General features: G+C 44.6%; 1 protein-coding gene across 2 annotated transcripts in view; it reads right to left on the reverse strand.

The window, feature by feature from the left end:
- The window catches only part of LOC140204307 (monocarboxylate transporter 8-like), a 103,913-nt gene that overhangs the window by 45,173 nt on the left and 42,073 nt on the right, over positions 1 to 16,667 (reverse strand). The gene's annotated exons all lie outside the window — the stretch shown is intronic.

Raw genomic sequence — 16,667 nt, forward strand, 5'->3', positions numbered from 1 at the left:
AACATCAAAATGGGGGACAATGTGATCTCAGTGACTTTGACTGTTGGTGCCAGATGGGGTGGTTTGAATATCTCAGAAACTGCTGATCTCCAGGGATTTTCACACAAAACAGTCTCTAGAGTTTACAGAGAATGGTGCAAAAAACATCCTTCCCATATAGCTCTCTATTTTTCATTCATCCATGTACCTATGTAAAAATCTCTTGCGTGTCCCTAATGTACTTACTGCTATCCCCATCCTTGACAGTAGGTTCCACTGTGTGTAAAAAAGAATCTACCTCTGACATCCTCCACCTCCACACTTCCCTCCAATCATCTTAACATTGTGCCCTCATGTATTGGCCATGGTCGGCAAAGTATGCTTAAAAGAAAAATCAGGGTTAATAAAATGCACCATGGGTAGAAACCCAGTTATGGGTATTAAAGAGCGGGAATAAGAACAACATATGGCATTTCAGCAAGGTTAGTAGCTAGAGAGTATTGTATTTTTTAAAAAATCGTTATCCATCCTAAAAGAGTTCATTATTATAATCCGGACCCCCAAAAAAATCAGTAAAATCAGTACCTTAAAGCAGGTTAATTCAACAAAATTCTAACTACAAGTTATACAGAGTTTGACTTATAAATTAACTAATGAATAAATTACATCTAAAGCAACAACACAGCTGGATTACGGTGTGTAAGCAAATAGGAACTACTGTGATTGTGGAACCTGTGCTTAGAGTTGATGACCTGGAGCCCGAACTTCAGCTTCAGGTACAGAAATTAATCAAGGAAGGAGGAAATTAATTTAGCTCTTCCAGATCTAACAAGGTGTTTTTCCTGAATTTATCCCAAATAAGCACAGCATCACTCTGGGCTGTGGTGGGCATTAAGTGATGTCATCATGGGTTAACCGTTGGTGGGAGGCAGGAGTTGGGGGCGGGGGGGGGAGATTGCAGAACACACCATACGCAGGGGAACAGTTGAAAAACAAATTTAACCACCCAAACCACAGCCTCAGCCATTGCCAGCTCCAGAGCTCATCACGTAGCTTGAAGATGAAAATTTATTTATTTAGAGATGAAACATGGAACCATCCCTTCCGCCCCAATCAGCCACACCAGCCAGCAGCCCACTGATTCAGCACTAGCCTAATCACGGGACAAATTACAATGTCCAATTTACCTACTAAATGGTACGTCTTTGGACTGAACAATAAAACTAGAGCACCCGGAGGAAACACACATGCACACGGAAGAACGTACAAAATTTCTTACAGAGGACGCCAGAATTGAACTCCAAGCTCTGATGCCCTGAGTTGTAATAGCATCGTTCTAACCACTACGCCACTGTGTTTGTTGTTCGTCCTTCGTAGTTGAAGATGACCTTGGCTTCAAAGTCAAATTGGAGATTGGTGGCTGTGGGTCCGGAGGTGATTGATGAGGCCAATCCGGGCCCTGAAGGCTCGCCCACATGTGGGACACAAGTGGGTGGGTGCTGTCGTGGCAGTGGATGCTGCTCGGGCCTTGCGCACAGCACGCTTTCGTTGCGCCTCGATGATGCGCCTGGCTTCAGCTACATGGGCTCCTGTGGTGATCTTGCTGCGCCAAGCTGGACGGTCGAGGGCAAGCGTCTCCCACGTGTTGATGTCGACACCCAGGCCTTTGAGGGACGCTTTGAGGCAGTCTTTGTAACGTTTCTTCTGCCCCCCGACTGAGCGCTTGCCCTGACACAGTTCTCCGTACAGCAGCTGCTTAGGCAATCGGCTGTCTGGCATTCTGACCACACGTCCAGCCCACCTGGCTTGGGCTTTCAGCAGGAGGGTGTAGACGCTGCAGAGCCCAGCTCGTTCCAGGATTTCCGTGTCGGGGACTTTGTCCTGCCACCTGATGTGGAGGAGTCTGCGGAGACAGCTCAGGTGAAAATGGTTGAGCTGTTTGGCGTGTCTGCTGAGACAGTCCAGGTCTCGCTGGCGTAAAGGAGGGTGGTAAGGACCACTGCACAGTAGACCTTCAGCTTGGTGGTAAGGCTGAGTCCTCTCTGCTCCCAGATGTTCTCACGGAGACTCCGTGGGAACGCCACTGTAGCGCCCCATTCAAACACTACTAGAACCATCAGTTAGAAAAAATTAAATATATTAAGCTTTTTAAAAAAATATCACAGATTCTTTTAAACAAATTAAACAGTTTGAATTAACTGACTTTTTCAAAAGTAAAACATTAATGAAATTATTATCTCTCAACCCAGCATCTCTGCTCCCTTCACAAACGTGTGTTCACTGTTCCTGCACCGGGCCTAACCTGGCACAGAACAACAGACAGGGCCCCAGGTCTCCCACCATTTTCTAGAAAGCTCTGGCCTACATGTTTCCCCCTAAAATGAATGAAGCCATTCCTGATGGACTCACCTTGGGTACAGCTGCAAAAAGTAAACATCGTTTCTGCCTTTTAAAATTCACTGCCTTTTCCAGATCAATTTCAAATGACGCAACAGTCTATCTATCTCTGTGGTCCAGTGCACAATGTGGAGTCCAATTAATGCTCAATGGTCAAATTTTGAACTGTGTGGGTGTTTGCGTGGGATGGTTAGAGGCTGCATACCTTGGGATCCAATAAAGAGACATTTGCTCCACTGATCACAGGATGTGCCTGAGATGTTGGCAGCAGGAGACAGAAATAAAAGATTTCTCTCAAGCAATGATATGACTGAGTTACAAGGAGAGAAAGAATAGGTTAGAATGCAAGTTCCCAGGAGCGTAGGGGAGAGATTTGATAGAAGGAACTGTATGTACAATTATGAGGGCTATAGAAAGGGTAAATGCAAGCAGGCGTTTTCTACGGAGGTTGGGTGAGACTAAAATTAGAGGTAACACACATCAAAGTTGCTGGTGAACGCAGCAGGCCAGGCAGCATCTGTAGGAAGAGGTGCAGTCGACGTTTCAGGCCGAGAACCTTCGTCAGGACCTGACAAAGAGTCCTGACGAAGGGTCTCGGCCTGAAACGTCGACTGCACCTCTTCCTACAGATGCTGCCTGGCCTGCTGCATTCACCAGCAACTTTGATGTGTGTTGCTTGAATTTCCAGCATCTGCAGAATTCCTGTTGTTTGCGCTAAAATTAGAGGTCATAGGTTAGGGATGAAATGCGAAATATTGAAGGGGACTCTAAGGGTAAACTTCTTCACTCTGAAGGTGATGTGAGTGTAGAATGAGCTGCCAGTGGAAAGGATGGGTATGGGTTCAATTGCAACATTTCAGAGAATTTTGGATAGGTACAGGGATGAGAGGGGTATGGAGGGCTATGGTCCAGGTGCAGGTCGATGGGACTAGGCAGAATAATAGTTCAGCATGGACCAGATGGGCTGAAGGGCCTGTTTCTGTGCTGTAGTGCTCTATGACTCTATGAAAAGAAAGTCCGTTCATTTGAGGTAGTAGTGCAGATGTTTGTGTAACATCCACCACACCTCAGTTTTTCCTACAGGGATGAATGGATGTCCAGTGGGTACATTACTGGATTTGAATGTGATGGTCCCTTCACAATTAGATAACCAGAAGCCGTAGTGAAGGGTCACCTAAAGAAAGGCTGATTGGGAGGAATGGAAGATGAGAAACGCCTGTTACACAGTGGCCCACGAAGAGCGGCTTCAACATCTCGGAGCATCTGTCGTGAGCCTCGCTCAGAGATACAACCATGAAGAGGACGCACCCACATCTCCACTTTCTTAGAAGCTTAAAGGGATTTAGCATGTAATCAAAGATTTCAACAAACTTCAACAGATGTACCCTGAAGAGCAAGCAGGAGATACACAGCAGCTTGAAGATCCACATCTCAGGGTTCAACAGCAGCTTCTTCCCCACTGCTATCAGGTTCTTGAACCGACCTGAAAAATATTAATTCTATCTTGGACTATACTTCCTTCAGCTGGCACTAACAGCATTATGATAGCTTTGTTTATAGTGTGGAGCAAGTTCTGTATAATTTATGTTAATTTAAGTAATAAATGTTTCTCATGTTTGTAAAGCTAATTTTCATGGTATAAATGTCCATGACAATAAACTTGAACTTAGACCCTGCTCTGGGTCTCCAGTGAGAAGTGAGCAGAGCTGGAAAACCTCAGCTATATATGGCAGCCTTCCTCCCACTCTGCATTTGTTAAAGGATTCTGTTACACTAAGACAAAAATGTCCCAACTTAAGGTGGCTGGCAAAGCAAATTGCAAAATGTTTTTTTTAAACACATGAACACAATCAGCTCACATGATCTAGCTGTTTTGATTGGAAAGGATGTTGGAGGAAAATATACTGTTACCTTTCAAAACTTAACAGGATACATTCTTGAAAAACAAAACACTGGAAAATTGTATGAAGAGCAGGGGAACGGGAGGGATGTTGCTGGCACAGTAGCTTAGTAGTTAGCGTAACATTATTACGGTACTGGTTCCTTAAGGTGTTTACAGCTGGGGATAATCTCCCACTACCTATTAAATGCTCCCAATAATGTACATCTCAAATAGCCTCTGATAGTGAAGTCCAGCTCCTGGCCTTATAACCATATAACAATTACAGCACGGAAGCAGGCCACCTCGGCCCTTCTAGTCCGTGCCGAACTCTTACTCTCACCTAGTCCCACCGACCTGCACTCAGATCATAACCCTCCATTCCTTTCCTGTGCATATAGCTGTCCAGTTTAACTTTAAATGACAACATCGAACCTGCCTCAACCACTTCTGCAGGAAGCTTGTTCCACACAGCTACCACTCTCTGAGTAAAGAAGTTCCCCCTCATGTTACCCCTAAACTTTTGCCCTTTAACTCTCACTCATGTCCTCTTGTTTGAATCTCCCCTACTCTCAATGGAAAAAGCCTATCCAGGCAAAGGCATGCCAGGCAGCATCTATGGAAAAAAGTACAGTCGACGTTTCAGGCCAAAATCCTTCAGCAAACTTTGATGTTGATGGTATTAGTTTTCTTACTATTGTTGGAGCTGCATCCATCCAGGCAAGTGGGAAAAAAATCCATCAGATTCCTGACATACCTGGAAAGTGTGGAAAGACTTTGAGAACTGTTCATTGGCTATTGAGTTCCCAGTCTTTTCTCTGCATTTGTAACTGAAATTCAGAAGTGTATTCTTTTGCTTATCTAATCCATAAAATATTAATGTTTACATGATTGGGCCAGTAAAGTTTCTGGTCAATGGTGCAGAATTCAGAGATGGCAATAATGTTGACAACTACAGTTTATACACATTTTTGTTTTGCCTTCATGTAGGGCTTAGCTTCTAAGCCCAGTGGAACCATTTCTATTGACAGGAGAAGGGGCAAAGGCAGGTTACTAGTGCCTTAAATAAAACCAGTCGCTTTGGGCAGATGGGGCTCACCAGCTGTGGTCAGCAGCTCATACGGGAGGAAAACTCTGATCTCAGACCTCCGCTGCCTTCTAGCTACACCCACTCATTTTGGGAATAAACCCAGAGGAAAAATCCGGAGCTGGAGTCCATAAGGCAGTTCTGCATTGAGTTCAACTTGGACTGGCAACTTCTGTGACACCACTGGTGCCAAACTGTATCGGTCTCTGCCGTTCCTTTGGATTCATCAGCTGTGTGGAGAGGGGAAGCCTGCTACATAGGCAACAACTTGCTCTCCATATTGTACTGCCCTGGCTTGCATACTCGCTTTTGTATCATGTAGACAGCTGGGACACGACATCCATCGTCAACCCCAACCAATGGCTGCCTCAAAAAAAAACAGTACCACCAATCACCAATGGGGGTTCAATTCCTGCCACTGTGTGTAAAGGATTTGTACATTCCCGCCCTGACATTGTGGGCTTCCTCTGAATGCTCCAGTTTCCTCCCACAATCCAAAGATGTACGGTTAGGGTTAATGTGTTGTGGGCAAGCTATGTTGGCACGAGCAGTGTGGCGATAGCTGCAGGCTGCCCAGCATAGCCCTCGCTGATTTGTTTCAACCTAAACAACGCATTTCTCTGTATGCTTCGGCGTATGTGTGACAAGCAAAGCCAATCTTTTATTAGCGAACTCTTTCAAAGAGCTGGAACAAGCAGATGTAACCACGTGGATCACCTCTGAGCATGCACAGAAAGAACTCGGTGAGTACACTTAACCCAGACAAATATCCAACAGCTCTGCACAAGCATGGATATCAGAGAAAGTGGATTATGTGAAAGAATGTGTCTTGCTGGCACTGCGTCAAGGCTGGACATGACATAGTTGCAAAGTCCCCTCTTTTTTAAACAGGAAAAATCGATCCATATCCAAAGAGAAAACATTTACAGGGCTCTGGGGAAAGAGCAGGGAGTTGGACTAATTGAGCTTCTCGAAAGCGTGCTGGCAAAATGCCCTCCTCCCGAGCTGTGACATTCTGTGAGCCTCACCTAAAAAAAAATCACCCTAGAGGGAAACTTCTAGTTTCTCTTCTTTTTTAAAAAACTGTCCAGAATGATGGAGGGACATGAAGGGTCAGGGATGTAACATGTCACTGAACATTATTTACATCTCTGCCTGCTGAGTTATTTACAACTCAAGCTCACTGACATTTAATTCACCAGGCTGTACTGCACGTGCTGTCTTCATGACCAGCGTTGCTCCTTTATGTGTGTCTGTCTGGGAGACTGATCTGGCAATGAATTGCATGCACCAAAGTGAGAAGGGGATACTTTGAACATTAAACTTAAAATATTTAAACTGGATATCCTAAAGAACGCAACTGACCCTTTGTTCGAAACTGGCAGATTGATTTGCTGATCCGAATAGTGTTGATTCACAAGGCACAGGCTTGGTTATCTTAGTTATGCTGTTGTTTTGTCATCAACAGTAAACTGGACCCTTGAGCCAATATATATATAGAGCTTGGGTGCCCAAGGCCTTTGCATAGTTTTATGTATTGCACTGTACTGCCGTCGTGAACAAAAAACAAATTTCATGACATTTGTAAGTGGTGATAAACCTGATTCTGATATAGGTCTCTACTGTGGACTGAGTGGGAAGGGGGGAATCGTGGTTGGGAAAAGGAGAAGGGAGAGGGGAGGGAGTGGGAAACACCAGAGAGACATTCTGTAACGATCAATGAACCAATTGTTTGGAATCAAATGAGCTTGCCTTGTATCTCAGGGCTGGGGGTGTCCGCACACACGCCATCCCCACCTCCCCACAGGCATTCTGTCTCTGCCACCTGTCCCACACCCCTCCCGCGGCGCTCCGCTGTCGCCATTCCCAAAATCCCTTGCTCCTGCCAGATTTACAAACTCACTCTCCTCTCCACATTGACAAATACAGTACTGTGCAAACATCTCAGGCACCCGAGCTTTTGCCCAGTATTGTATGTCAGGCAATTTGTTGCTTTGCCGCAACAATATAGTGCAAGGCATAGAAAATAATTACAATAATATTTTTTTATTTAGAGATACAGCGAGCCTGCACTGCCTACTTACACCCATATCACCAAGTAACCTAGTATCCAGCGCGTCTTTGAAATGTGGGAGGAAACCAGAGCAGGTGGAGGAAAACTATGCAGTCATGGCAAGAAAGTACAAACTCCTTAGAGACAGCAGCAGAACTGAACCCAGTTGCAGGCACCGTAATAGCGTTATGCTAACCACTGTGCTACCATGCCACCCCTAAATATGTTACCATAGATTGGATAGTCCAAAAGGGGAATAGTGAGGCTGTGTTCATGGACCGTTAAGAAATCTGATGGCGGAGGGGAAGAAGCTGTTCCTGAGGTATTGCACGTGGGTCTTCAGACTCATGTACCTCCTCCCTGATGACAGTAACGAGAGGTGGTGGTCTTTAATGACGAATGCTGCCTTCCTGAGGCATTAACTTTTGAAGATGTCCTCAGTGGTGGCAAGGGTGGTGCCTGTGATGGAGATGGCTGAGTTTACAATTGTTTTCGGTCTTTTTCGATGCTGCACTTTGGAGCCTCCAAACCAGATGACGGTGCAGCCAGTCAGAATACTCTCCATCGTACAACTGTAGAAATTTGCTCGAGTTCATGGTGACGTACCAAATCTCCTCCAGCTCCTAATGAACTATAACTGTTGGCCATATTTCTGTGAGATACAATAGTGCTACATTATTCTTAGTAATAAAAGGGCACTGTTGGGTGCAGTTTCTTGACAAGTTACTGATGGCAAAAAAAAGTGCTGAGTTGAGAAGAGAGACAACTGTTCATTGGCTGAGGAAACAGACGTGAGTCTGATTCTCAGGCAATTAGTGGGATCAAAACTTAATGATCTTGCTAGTCCACATATGTCTTGCACTCTAAAGCACTTGGGACATATCTGTCATCCAATCAGCCTTGAACAAAACCTCAACCTCTGTACGGTTATCTTTAGCAAACATTTGGCCGTTTATTAATGAATGCATGCGTCCGTCTGCAAAACTGATCTGTACTGGTCAGTCTGGATTCTGTTTGTTCAGAGACTGTTGTGGCCAAATCATAAAAAATTAACCCTTATGTTATCGCTTCACCCTCATGTGGAATCAGGAAGTGTAGGGGTTATTGTCCCACATCCTGAGCTACATATTACAACCCCACCATGCACAAGCCTGAATTGGTCCTATTTCCTCCTGCAAGCTCCTCAGTTGCAATCTAGGGTTTACAGGTAATATGCTGATGAAACCCAGTACCCAGTTTCTGGTATGGGCCTCTGGTAATTCTGTGCCTAAATAGAAATTTTCAGCACATGGATTTGACACTTGTAAACTGGGGGATACTCTATTGAGCACCTCTGCACCATCCGCCACAAGCAGGACTCCAAAGTGGCCAAACATTTTAATTCCCATTCCAACACATCAATCCATGGCCTCCTCTTGTGCCAGGATGAGGTCACCCTCAGGGTGCAGGAGCAACACCTTATATTCCGTCTGGGTACTCTCCAACCTGATAGCATAGACATCAATTTCTCCTTCTGGTGAAGGATTTCTCCACCCCCACCCCTTCCTCTATTCCCCTGCCAATTACTTCCCTTGGATCTCCTCCTCCTTCCCTTTCTCCAATTGTCCACTCCCCTCTCCTATCAGATTCTTTCTTCCCCAGCCCTTTACCTTTCCCACCCACCTGGCTTCACCTACACTTTCCAGCTAGCCACTTTCCCCTCCCCCCAGCTTTTTATTCAGGCATCTTCGCCCTTCCTTCTCAGTCCTGAAGAGGGGTCTCAGCCCGAAACGTTGACTGTTAGTTTACTCTTTTCCACAGAAGCCGCCTGGCCTGCTGAGCTCCTCCAGCATTTTGTGTGTGTTGCTTTGGATTTCCAGCAACTGCAGACTTTCTCAGGCTTGACACTTGAATGTTTTGCAAAGCCCACTCGTCGAGTTACAGAACTGCTGGCCAAAACCAAGTATCATTCTTCTGCTTGATCTATTCCAATAAAAATATTATTCAAAGCTCTATGATCAACCTTCCTGGATCGTCATGGAAACCACAGGAAGTAATGAGTAATCTCCAGATTTCTGTGATGAGCAGCCCAAGAGAGAAAAAACACATGCACAATAAAAATAAATCTAAAGGAATTGGACTGGTAATTATTACATTAAATAATTAATTGCGCTTCTATTAACTGCTGCCTACTATTTTAGATTTATTTAGCGATACAGTACAATAAAAGGCTCTTCTGGCCCAACAAGCCTGCATCACCCAATTACGCCCACGTGACTGATTAACCTACTAACTTGTGCATCTCTGTGGAGAGGCAGGAAACCAGAGAACCAAGAGGAAACTCACGCGGTCATGGGGAGAACGTGCAAACTCCCCACAGACAGCCGCAGAGTTGAACCCAGGTTGCTGGCGCTGTATTAGCATTCCCTCTAACTGCAATGCCAAAGTGCCGTCTTAACGTATCAGTGAAAGGGACAAACACAAGTCGGAAATGTCCCCACCTCACCCAAAGATCCGTGCAGTTCAAACAGTTACGTGCGTAAATTTTAAGGAAGGAATAAATAAAAATCCAAAGATTTATTTAAAGAGACAAAGTGAATTCCAAACCTTCCTGGTAACTGGGAGTTAAAACTCTACAAAGAACTTTAGAAAAACAAAATAGGTCAGCGATGTGGTTTACAATCTGAGGTACTGTATGTGCAAGGGGCCTCCTTGGGGGAGGGGGGAGAAAGTAAAGCTTAAATCTCCTGCTGGCTGCTAAACTAGAATATTTTGTTTACAAAGCTAATGGACCTGTTGCCACGGTAGCTATGCTCATGATTGAGGCAAAAGCAAAATAAAGCTTTGTACAGCAGTCAAAGGAGAAGGCCCTGCCATGCTACTAGATCTCGGCGCAGGCTGCTGTTCATTTGGAAGCCAAGTGATGACCCTGTGCCTCACTGGTGGGATTTGAATATGATGTCTGTAGGGTGCTGATATTTGTCACATAATTTTGGACATGGCACTGAACCAGCACAATGCTGAACTTGACCGCCCCTGAAAGGCTGAGCTAAGAAGTTCTCCACACATGTTCTCAGAGGCAGTGGAAACTAATCTCCAAAGGCAGCAGCCAGGCCCTGAGAACTTCGGTACAGGGTTACAAGAATCAATCATCAAGATCTGGAAATGGCATTTGAAAGGACTGCACCACTCGCCACAGACTGCCCAAATTACCACCGTGCCACCACTGACCAGAAACTCAAATGGACCAGCTGCATCACAACATTTCCCTCTATGTCAACAAAGCATAAGAGCTGGTCATTGACTCCAGAAAGGAGCAATGCACATGCTCCTGTCCACATCGGTGATGTCGAAGTTGAGAGGGTTGAGAGCTTTGAGATCCTGGGTGTGAAGATCACCAGTAGCTGTCCTGGCCTAATCATGTTGATGCCACAGCCAAGAAAGTTCACCATTGCCTCTACTTCCTCAGACAGCTAAAGGAGTTCGGCACGCCCCCGTCAACTCTTATCAATTTTTAATCGATGCACAATAGAAAGCATTCTGTCTGGAGGTGTAACTGCTTGGTTCGGCTACTGCTCTGCACATGACCACAAGAAACTGCAGAGTTGGTGGACACAGCTCAACTCCAACAGAATTAACAAACTCATTCGTAAGGCCAGTGATGTTGTGGGGATGGAACTGGACTCTCTGACGGTGGTGTCTGAAAAGAGGATGCTGTCTAAGTTGCATGCCATCTTGGTCAATGTCTCCCATCCACTACATAATGTACTGGGTGGTCACAGCAGTACATTCAGCCAGAGACTCATTCCGCCGAGATGCAGCACAGAGCGTCATAGGAAGTCATTCCTGCCTGTGGCCATCAAACTTTACAACTCCTCCCTTGGAGGGTCAGACACCCTGAGCCAATAGGCTGGTCCTGGACTTATTTCATAATTTTCTGGCATAATTTACATATTACTATTTATGGTTCTATTACTATTTATTATTTATAGAGCAACTGTAACAAAAACCAATTTCCCCCAGGATTAATAAAGTATGACTATGACTCATCACGGGGAACCACCATTCCTCCATGGACACTCTCCATGCTCACTGCCTCAGCAAAGCAGCCAACATAATCAAAGATCCCACCCATCCCATACAGTCTCTCTCCCATCAGGCAGAAAATACTAAAGCCTGAAAGTCCTTATCACCAGGCTCAACGACAGACTCGAACAGACCTCTAGTACAATAGATGGACTTGTGGCCTCACAGCCTACCTTGTTACGATCTTGCACTTTATCATTTACCTGCACTGCACGATTTTGGCAGCCTCTACGCTTTATTCTGCATTGTTATCATTTTGCCTTACTCTAGCTCGATGTACTGTGTAATGACTCGATCTATTTTATCTTTTTATCTATTTTATCTTTTCATTTTATCTTCCTGTAATGCCCTGGTTCACATGCCTCATATTTTTTTCCCTGTTGTGCTCTTCTGTTCTCTGTGTAAGCTGTTTTTGGTTACTGCTGAAGATAAGAGATAGGAGAAATATGTGTCACCCAATTGCGATGAACGGATTCAGGGGAGGTTTCTCTGGTGAGGGACACTGAGGTTGGGCTTGGGGGTTTTGAGAGGGGAGAAAAGAGATGACAATACCCACCTCTCACAGCTTGTACAATTCAGTTATGATAGGCATGTCACTCTGAAACACAGCCTGACATTCACTCCAGAACAAGTGCCACCAGTCTGCCACAGCAAGAACCAGCTGGAAGTGGACAGGGTACCCCTGCAGGTCTTAATCTCATGGAGGAATCAGTGCTGGTCGTTACTGCGAAGTCTACTGACCATCATCAGGGCTGAGTCTGCAGCCTCACCAAACCTGACCCCCCTCCCCGCTGCTCTCTTTCCACCGCCCTTCCTGCCTGCACAGACGTCCGTTCTCAGGCTGCTCGAGCTGTGCCTTGTAAAAATGGAGATGGTGATTATGCCTGGAGGTCGATTATCTCGGCCCCAGGACATCAGAGTTGGATCTATGCAAGGCAGTGTGTCTGGCCCAGTGATATACATAGAACATGGAACAACACAGCACCGTGCAAGCCCCTCAGCCCATGATGTGGTGCTGGCCTTTCAACCTACTCGAAGATCAATCTAACCCTTCCCTCCCACATAGCCCTCCATTTCTCTTTCATCCATGTGTCTATCTAAGAGGCTCATAAATATTCCCAATTTCAGCTCCTTTATCACTGGCCTCTCGTTCAGAATTGTTTACCACCACTGAGCACATCTACAAGAAGCACTGCCCCAGGAAAGCAGCACCCATCATAAAGGACCCCCACCATCCAGGCCGTGCTCTCTGCTCGCAAATACCATTGTAAATCCCTGCAAGGAAAGAAATCTCAAAGCAGTATATAATGACATATACAGGAGCGTACTTAGATAATAAATTAACTTTGAGGTTGTGCACAACTAGGACACGAAACAGACTGCTTTTGCTCTACGACTGTTGGTCAAGATCTGAAATTCCCAACAGCACTCTACATAAAACCAACCAACAAACTTAGAGTCACCACCCCAGTCTCTAGCACTTCCTCATCAATAAATGATGAATGATAAATTCTGACCATTGCTTAGATGCAACAGGGTTTCAAAAAGCATATGGACTGCAATGGTCTGACACCACCAAGGGAAAATCTAAAATGAAAAATAAAAAAAGCTGCTGGAGGTATAACCAAAGGAAAGAAAGCTCTTTAGAGGAACGTACAAAGAACTTGGCATTTGAATAATTTGTTCTAGATTAGAGTAAACAGACTGGACAATCAGCTTCTGAAAGGGATACTGTATTCAGCTGCTTCCTTTTGTACATAGTTCTCTTTTTAAATAAGAAATTGCACCTTCAGATCTAGTGGAGAAGTATTCTATCTACAGCAATTGCACTTCAGAACCAAAGCCACCCAGATCTCGGTAGTTGACCATAAGACACAGGAGCAGAATATAGTCATTCAGCCCAAAGTCAACCCTGCCACTTGATCTTGGCTGATTTATTTTCCCTCTCAGTTTCATTCTCCTGCCTTCTCCCCGTCAACTTCGACCTCTGCTATGTGGCATGCCTCTGGAAGAATGGTATTCCAGCAGAAATCCTTAAACGTAGGAATGAAAATTGACCCATCTCTGTCAGGTCTCCCTGTGACCATGTGTGTTTCCTCGAGATGCTCCAGTTTCCTCCCACCTTCCAAAGACGTGCAGGTTAGGGTTATTGAGTGATGGGCATACTTTGTTGGTGCCTGAAGAGTTGTGACAAGGATTGCAACCACAATCCTTGAACTGTATCGGTCATTGACTAAAGCAACATATTTCATTGTATGTTTCGACATACTTGCAACAAATAAATGTAATCTTTAAATGCTGGAAGGGGTACAATTTACCACATGCATGATGTGGCCATTGTCATTATCTAAAAATACAGGAGATAAGGGAGCTTGTTGCATCCTCAGAGGTATCTCATTGTGAAGCACAGTGAGAAAATATTTCATAAGGGTCATTTTGATGCATGATGCATCTACACTGAGATTCAGTGTGGTTGGATCCCATCTGTATTGAATCACAGTGTAAATTTACGGATGGGAGAACAATTTGGACATGATGCTTTCTCTGCATGAACTACAACTGAAATATCATTCACAACATGCTGGAGGAACTCAGCAGGTCGGGCAGCATCTGTGGAAACGATGAGTCGACGTTTCGGGCCAGAACTCTTCGTCAGGACCAAAGAGGGAAGGGGCAGACGCCCTATGATCCCAGCATCTGCAGATTATTTTGTGTTTACAACCAAAGTATACTAGGTAATTTTATAAACACAAATAATGGAAATCCTGAGCAACATACAAAATGCTGGAGGAACTCAGAAGGTCAGGCAGCTTCCATGGAGGCGAATAAGACCTTAAGACCATAAGATATAGGAACAGAATTAGGCCCATTGAGTCTGCTTCACCACTGATCCATTTTTTTTCCTCTCAGACCCAATCTCCTGCCTTCCCCCCCATAGGTCTTCATGCCCTGACCAATCAAGAATCTATCAATAATCCCTTAAATATACATAAAGACTTGGCCTCCACAGCCACCTGTGGCAACAGTTTCCACAGATTCACCATCTCTGATTAAAGAAATTCCTCCTCATCTCATCTAAAAAGATGCCCCTCTATTTTGAAGCTGTGTTTTCTAGTCTTAGACTCTCACACCATAGGAAAAATCTTCTCCACATCGATTCTATCAAGGCCTTTCACCGTTCCATAGGTTTCAATGAGGTCACCCCTCATTCTTCTAAATTCTAGTGAATACAGGCCCAGAGCCATCAAACACTCTTCTTATGACAAGCAGTTTAACCCTTGGAATCATTTTCGTGAACCTCCAAGTAAACCTTCTCCAGTGCTTTATAAAGTCTCAAAATTACATCCTTACTTTTATATTCTAGTCCTCTTGAAATGAATGCCAACATTACATTTGCCTTCCACACCACAGACTCAACCTGCAAATTAACCTTTAGGGAATTCTGCACAAGGACTCCCAAAACCCTTTGTACCTCAGATTTTTTGTATTTTCTCGCCATTTTGAAAATAATCAACCCTTTCACTTTTTCACCCAAAGTGCATGACCATACACTTCCCAATACTGTATTGCATCTGCCATTTCTTTGCCCATTCTTCTAAGTCCTCTGTAGCCTCTCTACTTCCTCAAAACTACCTGCCCCTCCACCTATCTTCAAATCATCTGTAAGCTTGAAGGACCAGTCTCCTCTGCTATCAGAATAAAGGTCTCCTCTCCTCGCCTATCAGATTTCTCCTTCTTCAGACCTTTACCTTTTCCACCTATCACCTCCCAGCTTCTTACTTCATCCCCTCTCCCGCCCACCTTCCCTCTCCCCTGGCACCTGCCAGTTTGTACTCCTTCCCCTCACCCCGCCACCTTATTTTGGTTTCTTCCCCTTTCCTTTCCAGTCCTGATGAAGGATCTTGTACTGAAAGGTTGACAGTTTATTCTCCTCCATCGATGCTGCCTCACCTGCTGAGTTCCTCCAGCATGTTGTGCTTTAGCTCCAGATAATTCTACATTGCTTTTGGCAATATTTGCAAAGTACTCAATGCTGTCAACAGAGCAGTTCCAGCTAAACTAGCAGACTGATTTACATAATCTATCCCCAACACCATGAGGTCAGATCATCTGAAGAACCCCACCAGTCTCATCTTCAAGCACTTCTCAATATTCCTGGTCTGTGCATTTATAGACATTCAGGGAAGACAGTAACTACATACAAGATGGGAAACTCTTAACCTTTAATGACTCAAGGCAAAGATTAATCTGGAATGTGCTCAATTCCCGATCACAAGAGATTCTGCAGATGCTAGAAATCCAGAACTCAGCAGGTCAGGCAGCATCAACGGATGGGAATAAATGTCCATTCTTCTCTCCCATCGCATTCCTTCTTCAGCCATTTACCTTTTCCCCATATCACTTCCCAGCTTCTCCATTCATCCCCCTCTCCCACCCACCCATCTTCCTTTTCAGCTGATTTCACCTATCACCTGCCAGTTTATACTCCTTCCACCCCCACCACCACCCCCCCCGCACTCCTTACCCCAATTAAATCTATTCCAGGAAATTAGAGATCGTTTTTCAAGAGCTTGTTTGACTCTTGCTCTCACCATCAGCATAAAGAAAACTGTTGTTTAGGGTAGGGAGTTTCACAAAATCCATTAGTCACTTACAATACAAATCAGTAGTTTAATGTTTGACCACCCAGCTTCTGCAGTATTCACAAGTGATAAAGAACTTAGTGTTCGCATCAGAAAAGTAACTCAATCAACAGCTTGTTTTCACTGCTGACGTAAATATGCAGGATTATCATTTCCATGTTATTAGTACAGAAGTCTGTACTAAAAAAAAACAGGTGCATTTGGTTTTTTTTGGTACACAAATCTACGATTTACCAAGTCCCAAGATAAAATACATGTTTGCAAAGCAAACTAAAAAAAAAAGCATAGAATAACTAGCTGGCCAGTTAATATACACAGCTTGTGTATTTAGCATATGGTAGGGAAACACAGGCAACTTATGTACAAGGCAAACCATTAACTAGTTTCTTTCTGTGCTAACTGCACCACACATTCAGTAACAAGTGCCTGGGCTGTCGAACTCTGCCTTGGTAACATGAACATCAGGGACCTCCATCATCCGGAACATGCTCTCTTCTCCCTACAGGAGGTACAGCAGTGTTGGGTTCCACACCATCAGGTTCAGGAACAGTTATTACCCTTCAA

Source organism: Mobula birostris, chromosome 10 (genome assembly GCF_030028105.1).
Source record: "Mobula birostris isolate sMobBir1 chromosome 10, sMobBir1.hap1, whole genome shotgun sequence".
Lineage (NCBI taxonomy): Eukaryota > Metazoa > Chordata > Chondrichthyes > Myliobatiformes > Myliobatidae > Mobula > Mobula birostris.